Genomic DNA, 14,445 nt, shown 5'->3' with positions numbered 1-14,445 from the left:
TTATTAGAAGTAGAAAGAGCAACAAGGCCAACAGCCCTGAGATTTCACAGCAAGTCTGAGCTGTTTACAGAAAGAAAAGAAGGTGGCTGGAAAATACTGAGCAAGAGAAAGGGGAAGTGGGCTGAGGCAGAAGAAACAGGCAGGGTACAATCCATACAGGCACCAAACGGGAGGAATGGTGACTGTGTTCTGGGTGCCTGATCATTACGTGGTTTCTTTTTTTTTTTTTTTTTTTTTGCGGTACGCGGGCCTCTCACTGCTGTGGTCTCTCCCGTTGCGGAGCACAGGCTCCAGACACGCAGGCTCAGCGGCCATGGCTCACGGGCCCAGCCGCTCCGCGGCATGTGGGATCTTCCCGGCCGGGGCGCGAACCCGTGTCCCCTGCATCGGCAGGCGGACTCTCAACCACAGCGCCACCAGGGAAGCCCACTACATGGTTTCTTAATACTTCTGTCTGTCACAGCTGCTCAGTGTAAACGAAATACTTAAACTCTGGGAGTTAAGAGCCTTTAGCTGTTAGACAGAACCCTGATACTAACAGGGTTGTGTTGCTAGAACAGTCCTTGACCATTTCAGGTTTACAACTGCAGTATAAAAAATAAATAGAAATAAATGAATGCTTCTAAGTTTCTAAGGCTCATTAAGTTGAGAAAAGAAGACCAACTCTATTTTATACGTTTCCAAGACCGTCACAAAGTTTTGGGAGACAGAAGATTTTTCATTGTTATTCCTCAAACTGTGATGCAAAGCGCAATGTCATTTTATGGGTCTTTCAGAGGAATGGCAAGACCTGGTTTTGTTTATGTTTCTTAATTCATCAATGGAACTGATATACAAGTGAACATTAAATAGCCAGTAACCTTTGTAAAGAATATATTGGGGTGGCCAAAAAGTTCGTTTGGGTTTTTCCATAACATCTTATGGAAAAAACCCGAATGAACTTTTTGGCCAACATTATATATATGTGCGTGTGTGTGTGTGTGTGTGTATATATATATATAGTGTGTGTGTGTGTGTGTATAGTAATTTCCTATTATTTAATTACAGTTTTTCTCTAAACGAGTGACTGCTGACCCCAGTGTTATAATAGCCCTAGATACATCTAATTGTCTAAAAATAAAATTAATTTTAATTTATCTAAATACCTCAAAGCAAATATTATTTATTTTAGAACTTTATTGCAACGAAGCATAAACCTAAAAGATAAAAATAATTGGATATGGAATTTCAGACATATTGAGACTCATTTAATTGCTATAAAAATATACCTATGTGTAAATATAATACCCTTTGCTAAGCAAAGTACAGTTACCAAAATATCAGAATGCCATTTCTGTTAATAATATTTCTGTGTTTCTAATCAATAATTCATTAGTGTATGGAAATAATTTGTGGAATTTTATATGAAGCGGTTGATTGCCTTTGCTAGACATAAAGACATTTATTTGGAAGTCATCACAAGTCTCAAATCTGCCATGTTTCTTAGGATATTAACGTACAATGTCAAATGGGATTGAAGCTGAGAAAAATTACCTGAGGGCATTTTTGTTTTGTACTTAAATTTTATTTTGTCATTTATTCTTATTAGCAATCATTAAGCAATTTAATAATTATAAGCTCCATTAACATTTTAATGAGTCTAGTGGCCATTGCTAAGTGTAATTAAATTAGTTTTATTGTATAATATTTTGAAGCTGTGATTAACTTAAGTTTTCCTGTGCTTAGAAGAATAAACCTATGGAGAGATTGCTATTCACCAAATATCTTATTAACTTATAAGGTACTGATAAAATAGACATTAATGGAGTCAGGAGAGAAATATAATCCCCTATTGAGTCTATTCACAAGATAAAACTTTAATCATCTCGGTTTGGAATCAGTCTAGTCCGGACATCATAATTTTATTGAAAGACGTTTCTTGGATAGAGGTAGAAAAAAAGGATGAAGAGATAGTTTCTTTTGGTGATGTTCTGTTCCTCCATTTGTTTCTGCAAGTGTAATTTGTAGGGACAGGATTGGATGAAGTCCGACAGGCTAATGACGTGAAGTAGGTACATGTAACACGTTGAATTATTTGGTACCAAGCAAGATATATATGCATTCATTGATTAACTTGGAAATTTATTGTAGAAATGAAAAAGTCATTAAGTCATTTTAGTTTATTTAACAAGTATTTACATAAACACACATTAAAGACATTAAAAATGCGAGCCGATCGCTTCTCGGCCTTTTGGCTAAGATCAAGTGTAATATCTGTTCTTATCAGTTTAATATCTGATACGTCCTCTATCCGAGGACAATATATTAAAAATGCGAGCCAGTGGTAATTTTCTTTTCTTTTTATTTATTTACTTATTTGGTTGCGCCGGGTCTTAATTGCGGCACACGGGCTCCTTAGTTGTGGTGTGCGAACTCTTAGTTGTGGCATGTGTGGGGGATCTAGTTCCCTGACCAGGGATCGAACCCAGGCCCCCTGCATTGGGAGTGTGGAGTCTTAACTGCTGCGCCATCAGGGAAGTCCCAAGCCAGAGGTAATTCTCATATTACTTATTAGTATTTTTTACTGGAATCCTCAGTTTGAAACCTCTTTCTTGCTATCACTTAAACCTTCTTCTTAGAGACTATTTGACTGTATATGAGTGGAAGGTCACTATACGTTACATATTTGTTGTGTCAGTCTTTGGTCTTGCATGTATTTGGAGATTTGGTCCTTTATTGCTATTGCTGTTAGATAAACTCTGAAATGCTCTCAAGAGTGAGATAGTCTTCTTTTCTGATGAATTGCCTTACATAGAATGCAATTAAGCATTTTACAGGATAGTAATTTGTATAACATGTATAGCACATGTTTACTTATGGGAATTACGTGGATTTGCTGTAATTATTAGATTCTGTTGATTGTATTCCATTCTGCTAATGTTTTCAAAGTAAGCATATCAAGCAGTTGTACACCATATGCAGTATTTCAGAAACCTCTGGGACATTTTCTTCAATATATCTTGAATGCCACAGAAACATTTTATCATGAAATTTATACTTCCCATTTTAATCCCTCTTTTTGTAATCAAAAAGGTATGTGTATGTACAATATAGACTTCTATAAAATAAAAAATAGGTATTAACAAATACTAATATTACATTATCATCATATATGCCATATACCAGTGATCAAAAATGGAAAATTAACTGTCTTTTTTTTTCTTTAATATTCATTGCTGAACTAGATTCGCATTTGACAGTACTGACACACTTTGGGAATTTTTATACTACAGCTCTAATAAAGTTCTAAACAACCAACATATTACTCAATGTTTTCCTTTACATTTCTGGAAAGAAAGCAATACAAAACTTATTGTTGCATAATGACCATCAACAAAAGAGACTTTTATATTAGTGATGCCTTATTGAAGATTTTTTTTTTTTACATCTTTATTGGAGTATAATTGCTTTACAATGCTGTGTTAGTTTCTGCTTTATAACAAAGTGAATCAGTTATACATATACATATGTTCCTGCATCTCCTCCCTCTTGCGTCTCCCTCCCTCCCACCCTCCCTATCCCACCCCTCTAGGTGGTCACAAAGCACCGAGCTGATCTCCCTGTGCTATGCGGCTGCTTCCCACTAGCTATTTTATATTTGGTAGTGTATATATGTCCATGCCACTCTCTCACTTTGTCACAGCTTACACTTCCCCCTCCCCATATCCTGAAGTCCATTCTCTAGTAGGTCTGTGTCTTTATTCCCGTCTTGCCCCTAGATTCTTCATGACATTTTTTTTTTTTTTTAGATTCCATATATATGTGTTAGCATACGGTATTTGTCTTTCTCTTTCTGACTTACTTCACTCTGTATGACAGACTCTAGGTCCATCCACCTCACTACAAATAACTCGATTTCGTTTCTTTCTATGGCTGAGTAATATTCCATTGTATATATGTGCCACATCTTCTTTATCCATTCATCCAATGATGGACACTTAGGTTGTCTCCATCTCCGGGCTATTGTAAATAGAGCTGCAATGAACATTTTGGTACATGACTCTTTTTGAATTATGGTTTTCTCAGGCTATATGCCCAGTAGTGGGATTGCTGGGTCATATGGTAGTTCTATTTGTAGTTTTTTAAGGAACCTCCATAGTGTTCTCCATAGTGGCTGTACCAATTCACATTCCCACCAGCAGTGCAAGAGTGTTCCCTTTTCTCCACACCCTCTCCAGCATTTATTGTTTCTAGATTTTTTGTTGATGGCCATTCTGACTGGTGTGAAATGATATCTCATTGTAGTTTTGATTTGCATTTCTCTAATGATTAATGATGCTGAGCATTCTTTCATGTGTTTGTTGGCAATCTGTATATCTTCTTTGGAGAAATGTCTATTTATTTAGCTCTTCTGCCCAATTTTGGATTGGGTTGTTTGTTTTTTTGTTATTGAGCTGCATGAGCTGCTTATAAATTTTGGAGATTAATTCTTTGTCAGTTGCTTCATTTGCAAATATTTTCTCCCATTCTGAGGGTTTTCTTTTGGTCTTGTTTATGGTTTCCTTTGTGGTGCAAGAGCTTTGAAGTTTCACTAGGTCCCATTTGTTTATTTTTATTTTTATTTCCATTTCTCTAGGAGGTGGGTCAAAAAGGATCTTGCTGTGATTTATGTCATAGAGTGTTCTGCCTGTGTTTTCCTCTAAGAGTTTGATAGTTTCTTGCCTTACATTTGGGTCTTTAATCCACTTTGAGCTTATTTTTGTGTATGGTGTTAGGGAGTGTTCTAATTTCATTCTTTTACATGTAGCTGTCCAGTTTTCCCAGTACCACTTATTGAAGAGGCTGTCCTTTCTCCACTGTACATTCCTGCCTGCTTTGTCAAAGATAAGGTGACCATATATGCGTGGGTTTATCTCTGGGCTTTCTATCCTGTTCCATTGATCTATATTTCTGTTTTTGTGCCAGTACCATACTGTCTTGATTACTGTAGCTTTGTAGTATACTCTGAAGTCAGGAAGCCTGATTCCTCCAGCTCCGTTTTTCTTTCTCAAGATTGCTTTGGCTATTCGGGGTCTTTTGTATTTCCATACAACTTGTGAGATTTTTTGTTCTACTTCTGTGAAAAATACCAATGGTAGTTTGATAGGGATTGCATTGAATCTGTAGATTGCTTTGGGTAGTATAGTCATTTTCACAGTGTTGATTCTTCCAATCCAAGAACATGGTATATCTCTCCATCTGTTTGTATCATCTTTAATTTCTTTCATCAGTGTCTTATAATTTTCTGCATACAGGTCTTTTGTCTGCTTAGGTAGGTTTATTCCAAGATATTTTATTCTTTCTGTTGCAGTGGTAAGTGGGAGTGTTTTCTTGATTTCACTTTCAGATTTTTCATCATTAGTGTATAGGAATGCCAGAGATTTCTGTGCATTAATTTTGTACCCTGCTACTTTACCAAATTCATTGATTAGCTCTAGTTGCTTTCTGGTAGCATCTTTAGGATTCTCTATGTATAGTATCATGTCATCTGCAAACAGTGACAGCTTTACTTCTACTTTTTCCGATTTGGATTCCTCTTATTTCCTTTTCTTCTCTGATTGCTGTGGCTAAAACTTCCGAAACTATGTTGAATAAGAGTGGTGAGAGTGGGCAACCTTGTCTTGTTCCTGATCTTAGTGGAAATGCTTTCAGTTTTTCACCATTGAGGACGATGTTGGCTGTGGGTTTGTCATATATGGCCTTTATTATGTTGAGGAAAGTTCCCTCTGTGCCTACTTTCTGCAGGATTTTTATCATAAATGGGTGTTGAATTTTGTCGAAAGCTTTCTCTGCATCTATTGAGATGATCATATGGTTTTTCTCCTTCAGTTTGTTAATATGGTGTATGACGTTGATTGATTTGCGTATATGAAGAATCATTGCATACCTGGAATATACCCCACTTGATCACGGTGTATGATCCTTTTAATGTGCTGTTGGATTCTGTTTGCTAGTATTTTGTTGAGGATTTTTGCATGTATGTTCATCAGTGATATTGGCCTGTAGTTTTCTTTTTTGTGTGGCATCTTTGTCTGGATTGGTATCACGGTGATTGTGGCCTTGTAGAATGAGTTTGGGAGTGTTCCTCCCTCTGCTATATTTTGGAAGAGTTTGAGAAGGATAGGTGTTAGCTCTTCTCTAAATGTTTGATAGAATTCGCCTGTGAAGCCATCTTGTCCTGGGCCAGATGTTTGTTTGTTGGAAGATTTTTATCACAGTTTCAATTTCAGTGCTTGTGATTGGTCTGTTCATATTTTCTATTTCTTCCTGATTCCGTCTTGGCAGGTTGTGCGTTTCTGAGAATTTGTCAATTTCTTCCAGGTTGTCCATTTTATTGGCATAGAGTTGCTTGTAGTAATCTCTCACGATCTTTTGTATTTCTTCTGTGTCAGTTGTTACTTCTCCTTTTTCATTTCTAATTCTATTGATTTGAGTCTTTGCCCTTTTTTTATTGATGGGTCTGGCTAATGGTTTATCAATTTTATTTATCTTCTCAAAGAACCAGCTTTTAGTTTTATTGATCTTTGCTATCGTTTCCTTCATTTCTTTTACATTTCTTTCTGATCTTATTTTTATGATTTATCTCCTTTTGCTAACTTTGGGGGTTTTTTGTTCTTCCTTCTCTAATTGCTTTAGGTGCAAGTTTAGGTTGTTTTTCGAGATGTTTCCTGTTTCTTAAGGTAGGATTCTATTGCTGTAAACTTCCCTCTTAGAAGCACTTTTGCTTCATCCCATAGGTTTTGGGCCGTTGTGTTTTCATTGTCATTTGTTTTAGGTATTTTTTGATTTCCTCTTTGATTTCTTCAGTGATCGCTTCGTTATTAAGTAGTGTATTGTTTAGCCTCCGTGTGTTTGTATTTTTTACAGATCTTTTCCTGTAATTGATATCTAGTCTCATAGCGTTGTGGTCAGAAAAGATACTTGATACAATTTCAATATTCTTAAATTTACCAAGGATTGATTTGTGACCCAAGATATGATCTATCCTGGAGAATGTTCCATGAGCACTTGAGAAAAAAGTGTATGGTGTTGTTTTTGGATGGAATGTCCTGTAAATATCAATTAAGTCCATCTTGTTTAATGTATCATTTAAAGCTTGTGTTTCCTTATTTATTTTCATTTTGGATGATCTGTCCATTGGTGAAAGTGGGGTGTTCAAGTCCCCTACTATGAATGTGTTACTGTTGATTTCCCCTTTTATGGCTATTAGTACTTGCCTTATGTATTGAGGTGCTCCTCTGTTGGGTGCATAAATATTTACAATTGTTATATCTTCTTCTTGGATTGATCCCTTGATCATTATGTAGTGTCCTTCTTTGTCTCTTCTAATAGTCTTTATTTTAAAGTCTATTTTGTCTGATATGAGAATTGCTACTCCAGCTTTCTTTTGGTTTCCATTTGCATGGAATATCTTTTTCCATCCCCTTACTTTCAGTCTGTATGTGTCTGTAGGTCTGAAGTGGGTCTCTTGTAGACAGTGTATATATGGGTCTTGTTTTTGTATCCATTCAGCCAGTCTGTGTCTTTTGGTGGGAGCATTTAATCCATTTACATTTAAGGTAATTGTTGATATGTATGTTCCTTTTCCCATTTTCTTAATTGTTTTGGGTTTGTTATTGTAGGTCTTTTCCTTCTCTTGTGTTTCTTGCCTAGAGAAGTTCCTTTAGCATTTGTTGTAAAGCTGGTTTGGTGGTGTTGGACTCTCTCAGCTTTTGCTTGTCTGTAAAGGTTTTAATTTCTCCATCAAATCTGAATGAGATCCTTGCTGGGTAGAGTAATCTTGGTAGGCTTTTCTCCTTCATCACTTTAAATATGTCCTGCCAGTCCCTTCTGGCTTGCAGAGTTTCTGCTGAAAGATCAGCTGTTAACCTTATGGGGATTCCCTTGTGTGTTTTTTGTTGTTTTTCCCTTGCTGCTTTTAATATGTTTTCTTTGTATTTAATTTTTGACAATTTGATTAATATGTGTCTTGGCGTGTTTCTCTTTGGATTTATCCTGTATGGGACTCTGTGCTTCCTGGACTTGATTAACTATTAACTTTCCCATATTAGGGAAGTTTCAACTATAATCTCTTCAAATATTTTCTCAGTCCCTTTCTTTTTCTCTTCTTCTTCTGGAACCCCTATAATTCGAATGTTGGTGCATTTAATGTTGTCCCAGAGGTATCTGAGACTGTACTCAGTTCTTTTCATTCTTCCTTCTTTATTCTGCTCTGCAGTAGTTATTTCCACTATTTTATCTTCCAGATCACTTATCCCTTCTTCTGCCTCAGTTATTCTGCTATTGATCCCATCTAGAGTATTTTTAATTTCATTTATTGTGTTGTTCATCGTTGTTGGTTTCATCTTTAGTTATTCTAGGTCCTTGTTAAATGTTTCTTGCATTTTGTCTATTTCCAAGATTTTGGATCATCTTTACTATCATTATTCTGAATTCTTTTTCAGGTAGACTGCCTATTTCCTCTTCATTTGTTAGGTCTGGTGGGTTTTTATCTTGCTCCATCTGCTGTGTGTTTTTCTGTCTTCTCATTTTGCTTATCTTATTGTGTTTGGGGTCTCCTTTTTTCAGGCTGCAGGTTCGTAGTTCCCGTTGTTTTTGGTGTCTGTCCCCAGTGGCTAAAGTTGGTTCAGTGGGTTGTGTAGGCTTCCTGGTGGAGGGGACTAGTGCTTGTGTTCTGGTGGATGAGGCTGGATCTTGTCATTCTGGTGGGCAGGTCCACGTCTGGTGGTGTGTTTTGGGGTGTCTGTGGACTTATTATGATATTAGGCAGCCTCTCTGCTAATGGGTGGGGTTGTGTTCCTGTCTTGCTAATTTTTTGTCATAGGGTGTCCAGCACTGTAGCTTGCTGGTCGTTGAGTGAAGCTGGGTGCTGGTGTTGAGATGGAGATCTCTGGGAGATTTTCGCCGTTTGATATTACGTGGAGCTGGGAGGTCTCTAGTGGACCAGTGTCCTGAAGTTGGCTCCCCCACCTCAGAGGTACAGCACTGACTCCTGGCTGCAGCACCAAGAGCCTGTCATGCACACAGGTCAGAATAAAAGGGAGAAAAAGTAGAAAGAAAGGAGGAAGGAAAGGAAGAGGATAAAATAAAATAAAATAAAGTAAGATAAAATAAAATAAAATAATTAAAATAAAAAATAATTATTAAGAAAAAAAAATTTTTTAAAGAAAAAAAAAACGGATGGATAGAACCCTAGGACAAATGGTGGAAGCAAAGCTATACAACAAAATCTCACACAGAAGCATACACATACACACTCACAAAAAGAGGAAAAGGGGAAAAAATCATAAATCTTGCTCTCAAGGTCCACCTCCTCAATGTGGGATGATTCATTGTCTATTCATGTATTCCACAGATGCAGGTACATCAAGTTGATTGTGGAGATTTAATCCGCTGCTCCCAAGGCTGCTGGAAGAAATTTCCCTTTCTCTCTTTGTTCGCACAGCTCCCGGGGTTCAGCTTTGGATTTGGCCCCGCCTCTGCGTGTAGGTCGCCGGAGGGCGTCTGTTCCCGCTCAAACAGGATGGGGTTAAAGGAGCCGCTGATTCGGGGGCTCCGGCTCACTCAGGCCGGGGGGGGGGGGAGGGAGGGGCACGGAGTGCGGGGCGGGCCTGCGGCGGCAGAAGCCGGCATGACGTTGCAGCAGCCTGAGGCGCGCCGTGCGTTCTCCCGGGGAAGTTGACCCTGGATCCCGGGAGCCTGGCAGTGGCGGGCTGCACAGGCTCCCCGGAAGGGGGGTGTGGATGGTGACCTGTGCTCGCACACAGGCTTCTTGGTGGCGGCAGCAGCAGCCTTAGCGTCTCATGCCCTTCTCTGGGGTCCGCGCCATTAGCCGCGGCTCGCGCCCGTCTCTGGAGCTCCTTTAAGCGGCGCTCTGAATCCCCTCTCCTCGCGCACCAGGAAACAAAGAGGGAAGAAAAAGTCTCTTGCCTCTTCGGCAGCTCCAGACTTTTCCCCGGACTCCCTCCCGGCCAGCCGTGGCGCAGTAACCCCTGGAGGCTGTGTTCACGCCGCCAACCCCAGTCCTCTCCCGGCGCTCCGACCGAAGCCCGAGCCTCAGCTCGCAGCCCCGCCCGCCCCGGCAGGTGAGCAGACAAGCCTCTCGGGCTGGTGAGTGCCGGTCGGCCCTGATCCTCTGTGCGGGAATCTCTTCGCTTTGCCCTCCGCACCCCTGTGGCTGCGCTCTCCTCCGCGGCTCCGAAGCTCCCACCTCCGCCGCCCGCAGTCTCCACCCGTGAAGGGGCTCCTAGTGTGGACACCTTTCCTCCTTCACGGCTCCCTCCCACTGGTGCAGGTCCGTCCCTATTCTTTGTCTCTGTGTATTCTTTTTTCTTTTTCCCTACCCAGGTACGTGGGGACTTTCTTGCCTTTTGGGAGGTCTGAGGTCTTTTGCCAGCGTTCAGTAGGTGTTCTGTAGGTGTTGTTCCACGTGTAGATGTATTTCTGGTGTATCTGTGGGGAGGAAGGTGATCTCCGCGTCTTACTCTTCCGCCATCTTCCCTCTCCTCTATTGAAGATTTTGAGTTTCCAATAGGAGAATTCAGTCAATGTTATGTTCCAGATGAGAGAAGAGCCCACTTAGATCCTAATGATCACGAAATTTAGTCTTGTTATAATCCATTTGCCATTTCTCTCTGTTTTTCTCTCTAGGTAATCTCAGCCATTCCAATGGTTTTAGGTACTTCTCAAACAAACAAACAAACAAATAAATTCTACACTGAGTCTAAGATTTTTATACTTATCATCTTGCCGGTTCCACTTGGATGTCTCATAGACATTTTTAACTCAACCTGTTTTGATTCACATCTCTTCCCCAGTTAAGTGACATCGTCATCTGGGTAGTTTCTCTAATCACAAATCTGGGTATCATATCAATTCCTTCTTCCTTTCCACCCCCATAACAAGCCCATCATTGTGTTTCTTGACCCGTGTTCAGTGCTTATTTCAAATCTGTAGTATGTTCTCATCGTGCTGCACTGTCGGAGCTTAAGCCCCCTTCATCCTCTTACATGACCTATGGCCGTGGCCTCCTCATTCGTTTCTCTACTGCTGGTCTTCCCTGACTACACCCCACTATCTAGTCAACAACCAAAGGTATCACCCAACTTTAAAAACATTTACCTTATTATGTTTGCTAATATCCCTCAGTGTTTTCCTGTTGCATAGGATAAATTATAAGCTCGAAGCGGCAGGACTTTTGTCTGTAAGGTTACCAGTGAATCCTTAGTACCTATGATGTCTGGCAAATGGAAAATATGAATCTTTGACTCTCTCCTGCTTGTATAAGACTAGCTAATTTTCATTCTTAAAATCTGAGTTTTTGAACAGGATTTCTCTGATAATCCTTAGAGTAACCGCCCTTTCGTTGACTATGTAACATTCTCTCCCAGTACGGTGCTTAATCTCTTCATTTTAGGCCACGTTCTGTAATTGTTTGTTTATTGTCTGTTTTCTCTACTAGAATAGATACTCCATGAGGGCAGGGACTATATCCTCATCTTGATATGACAAATAGTAGGTGTGCAACAATACTGTTAAATGAATGATTGCCAGAACTCACTTAGAGCCAGGTCTTTCTGTATTTGAGGGGTTTTTGTTTGTTTGTTTTAATTTTTTACTTAATGGTATGCATTTTAACTGGTATGACATGGAGTTGGGTATCCACAAAGAAATTTGTTTCCTTTGTATAATTTAATTTTCTTCCTCCGAAAAATAATCTTAATAACCTTTTCCTGTTTTTTAAAGGCAAAATTTCATCTCTTGATGTATTCCCTTAAAATCCTCATATTTTAAATCCTCTGAGTTACTACATTTTTGAAGGGTAATAGTACTAATTAATAGTTTTTATTTATTGGGTCCTATTATGTTCCAAGCATTGTTATAAGTGATTTTTTTAACTTCTAAATCTTCAAAAATACTTTATCTTATCCGATATTATTATCATCTTTATTTAGTAAACAAGGAAGGGAAAGGTCACAGTTAAATAATTTTTCCAGCTGAATCCTGCCAGGAATTGGCAGGCTTGGTACTCACATCCAAATAGAGAGTCTAGACTGTAACCTATATAATAATTTACTAATTATACTTCCTGAAGGAATACTGCCCTAATAAGACAAGTCACACTTTTTAAAAATTATGGACTATTTGATTTTCAAGTACTTAAAGCAAAAATACCTGATGTACTTCTTTGATTCAAGTACATTGTTTCATTATTCACTAAATTCCTTCTTTCAACAAAATTCAGCATTTTGATGTAATGTATACAAGGATAACAAAAATAAAGTGGTCAGAGAAAAAATATCTTCAGTATTAAAATCAACTATGTGGTTATGATGTGCTCTGTCATGTTTTTTCCTTTAGTTGGGACAATGTATTTTCTTATATGAATTAGGAAAGTTCAGGTATAGCAGTAAAAATTATATATGGCTATTTATTGATTTGTATTTAAGTTAACTTAGAGTAATTATTTAGTGGCTGGAAGAGATATAAATGAAAGCTTTGCCAAGTCGTCTCAGCAGCCTATCCTACAGCTCCTCTGAAGTGCATTCTGTTCATTGCTCATAGCACTGTTCCTTGGCATTTGTATTTGGTCACACGGTAGAGCTCAAGGTTAATGCCCAGTAGACAGGTCTGAAGGTACATTCAATACCATCATTATAAGCACGCTTACTTATAAGACAGAGCGGATGAAATTTTCACCTTGCCTTTGCCCAGGAGCCCTTAGGAAGATGGAAAAGGATGAATCAGTCCCTTGTTTGCAAAAAGGGTGACATTAATCATCCAGCATCGTGAACCGCTAGACAGGTGTCATTTGTCTCTTAAAGTTATGCTATATTGTTTGTGGAGCTGCATAAATTGTCAGCTTCTTTCAAAATAGTCTCCACAGGTACAGCAAATGGGAAGTGAATCTGTCATTCCTGAAAATGTTAGAGATCAGCAAGTGCAGAGTTACTGTAGAGCTGACCTTCCTCCTTCATTACTGACTGCCAGAACTATAAGTGGAGAAAAGATTGAGGGCTTAAAAGACAATAGAGTGAACTTCCTGTCATGGCTGGAAACGGTCACACTCATAAACTGCATCGTTTATTTAGGGATTTTTCTTGCAGTGTGTTCAGGAGGACCAAATAATGCATTTCTTCTGATCTTTTGTATAAAGGCATATATTGAGATGTTACTTTCTGAGCAATTTGTTATACAGTAGTGCTTTGGTGTTGGAGAAAAACACCGTTAATAAATGAGAAGAGAAGAAGTTCCGGAGAAGAAAGGCTGACTCAGTAGATCATTATTTGTTTTAATCACCCTGTGATTTCAGGAATGCTCTCCGATAGCCTTGGTTCAAGTCCAGAGCATACCATTGTCATTTGGGCACAAGTGTTCCAAATGTTGTCATGGTGACAGGGTTTCAACCATTTGTGTATCATAGTCTTATATTTGAATATAGTAAGTTAGTAGGAAGAGGAATTGAAGGAGGGATTCTCAGGAAGAAAAATAATTAAAGGAAGTCTAAACTAGACCAGCTCTAAGGAAAGCATACATGTGGAGCCTGTTAGTGTATATTTACACAGCCTTCCAGATAGTCTAAATCCTTTTTCATATTGTGAAAGTACATATGTGAGAGCTGGAACTCAATTACCTCATTACAAATGAAAACAGCCAAATCTACATTTCCATTGAGTTCAAGAGTCTGGTTTCCCATTCCTGATGGTATAGATATCAGTGGCAGTTAAGATCATCATCCCTGAAAAAAATATGTATTTTTCTTTCAAGTTCAGCATGTACATTTTAAGCTATGTTAATCACACTGTTATTTATCTTATGGTAGATATAAAATATCACTATAGCCTATCTTGTTTGGATTAGCAGCCCAAAGAATTCTGAATTGTTTTGAACTCCTAGTTTATCTATTAACATGCTCTTGGCTGCAAGTTACAGAAACTTTGATTCCAGTTGACTCAAGGAATAAGGAGATTTATCTCACACTTACCAGGAAACCCAAAGGTAAAACAATACATTTACTCTTGTATGTTTCTCCTAGAAGGGAAGAAACTATTCCTAGAATCCCACAGAAGGCAACTTTCCATAGTATACTGGCCAGAATTCCATCATATGTCCGTTCTTCAACAAGCAGTTGGCAAGAGGCATAATATTAATCTCAGAAAAATAAGAAGCTACATTGAAGTAAGATTGATGGTCACTTTACACACATGCCTTTGGCTCTGTGGGGGAAGAGTGGACATTTCGATAAAAATCTGAGGTTCTCTCTGGAGGGATGTAGAAGAGATTGCCTAGAGGATAGGCAGATAATACTGACTGTTATATAGGGTTGATTTCATTTGTTCATCTTAAAGTATATACAAAATAGACCACAATGCAACCACCAATCATACTTGTCTTTGCAATGCATTTTAGAACTCTGGGGGTGCTGCT

The 14,445-nt window shown here is 38.7% G+C and overlaps 1 pseudogene; it reads left to right on the top strand.

Moving 5' to 3' along the window:
• Nucleotides 1-2,214: 2,214 nt before the first annotated feature.
• On the top strand, nt 2,215-2,332 carry LOC115803230 (U2 spliceosomal RNA; annotated as a pseudogene).
• Nucleotides 2,333-14,445: the final 12,113 nt, after the last annotated feature.

This window comes from Delphinapterus leucas, chromosome 21 (assembly GCF_059928025.1).
Source record: "Delphinapterus leucas isolate spDelLeu-1000000601 "Yukka" chromosome 21, BTC_Dleu_Yukka2, whole genome shotgun sequence".
Classification (NCBI taxonomy): Eukaryota; Metazoa; Chordata; class Mammalia; order Artiodactyla; family Monodontidae; genus Delphinapterus; species Delphinapterus leucas.
This window is presented reverse-complemented; position numbering and strand designations above follow the sequence as displayed.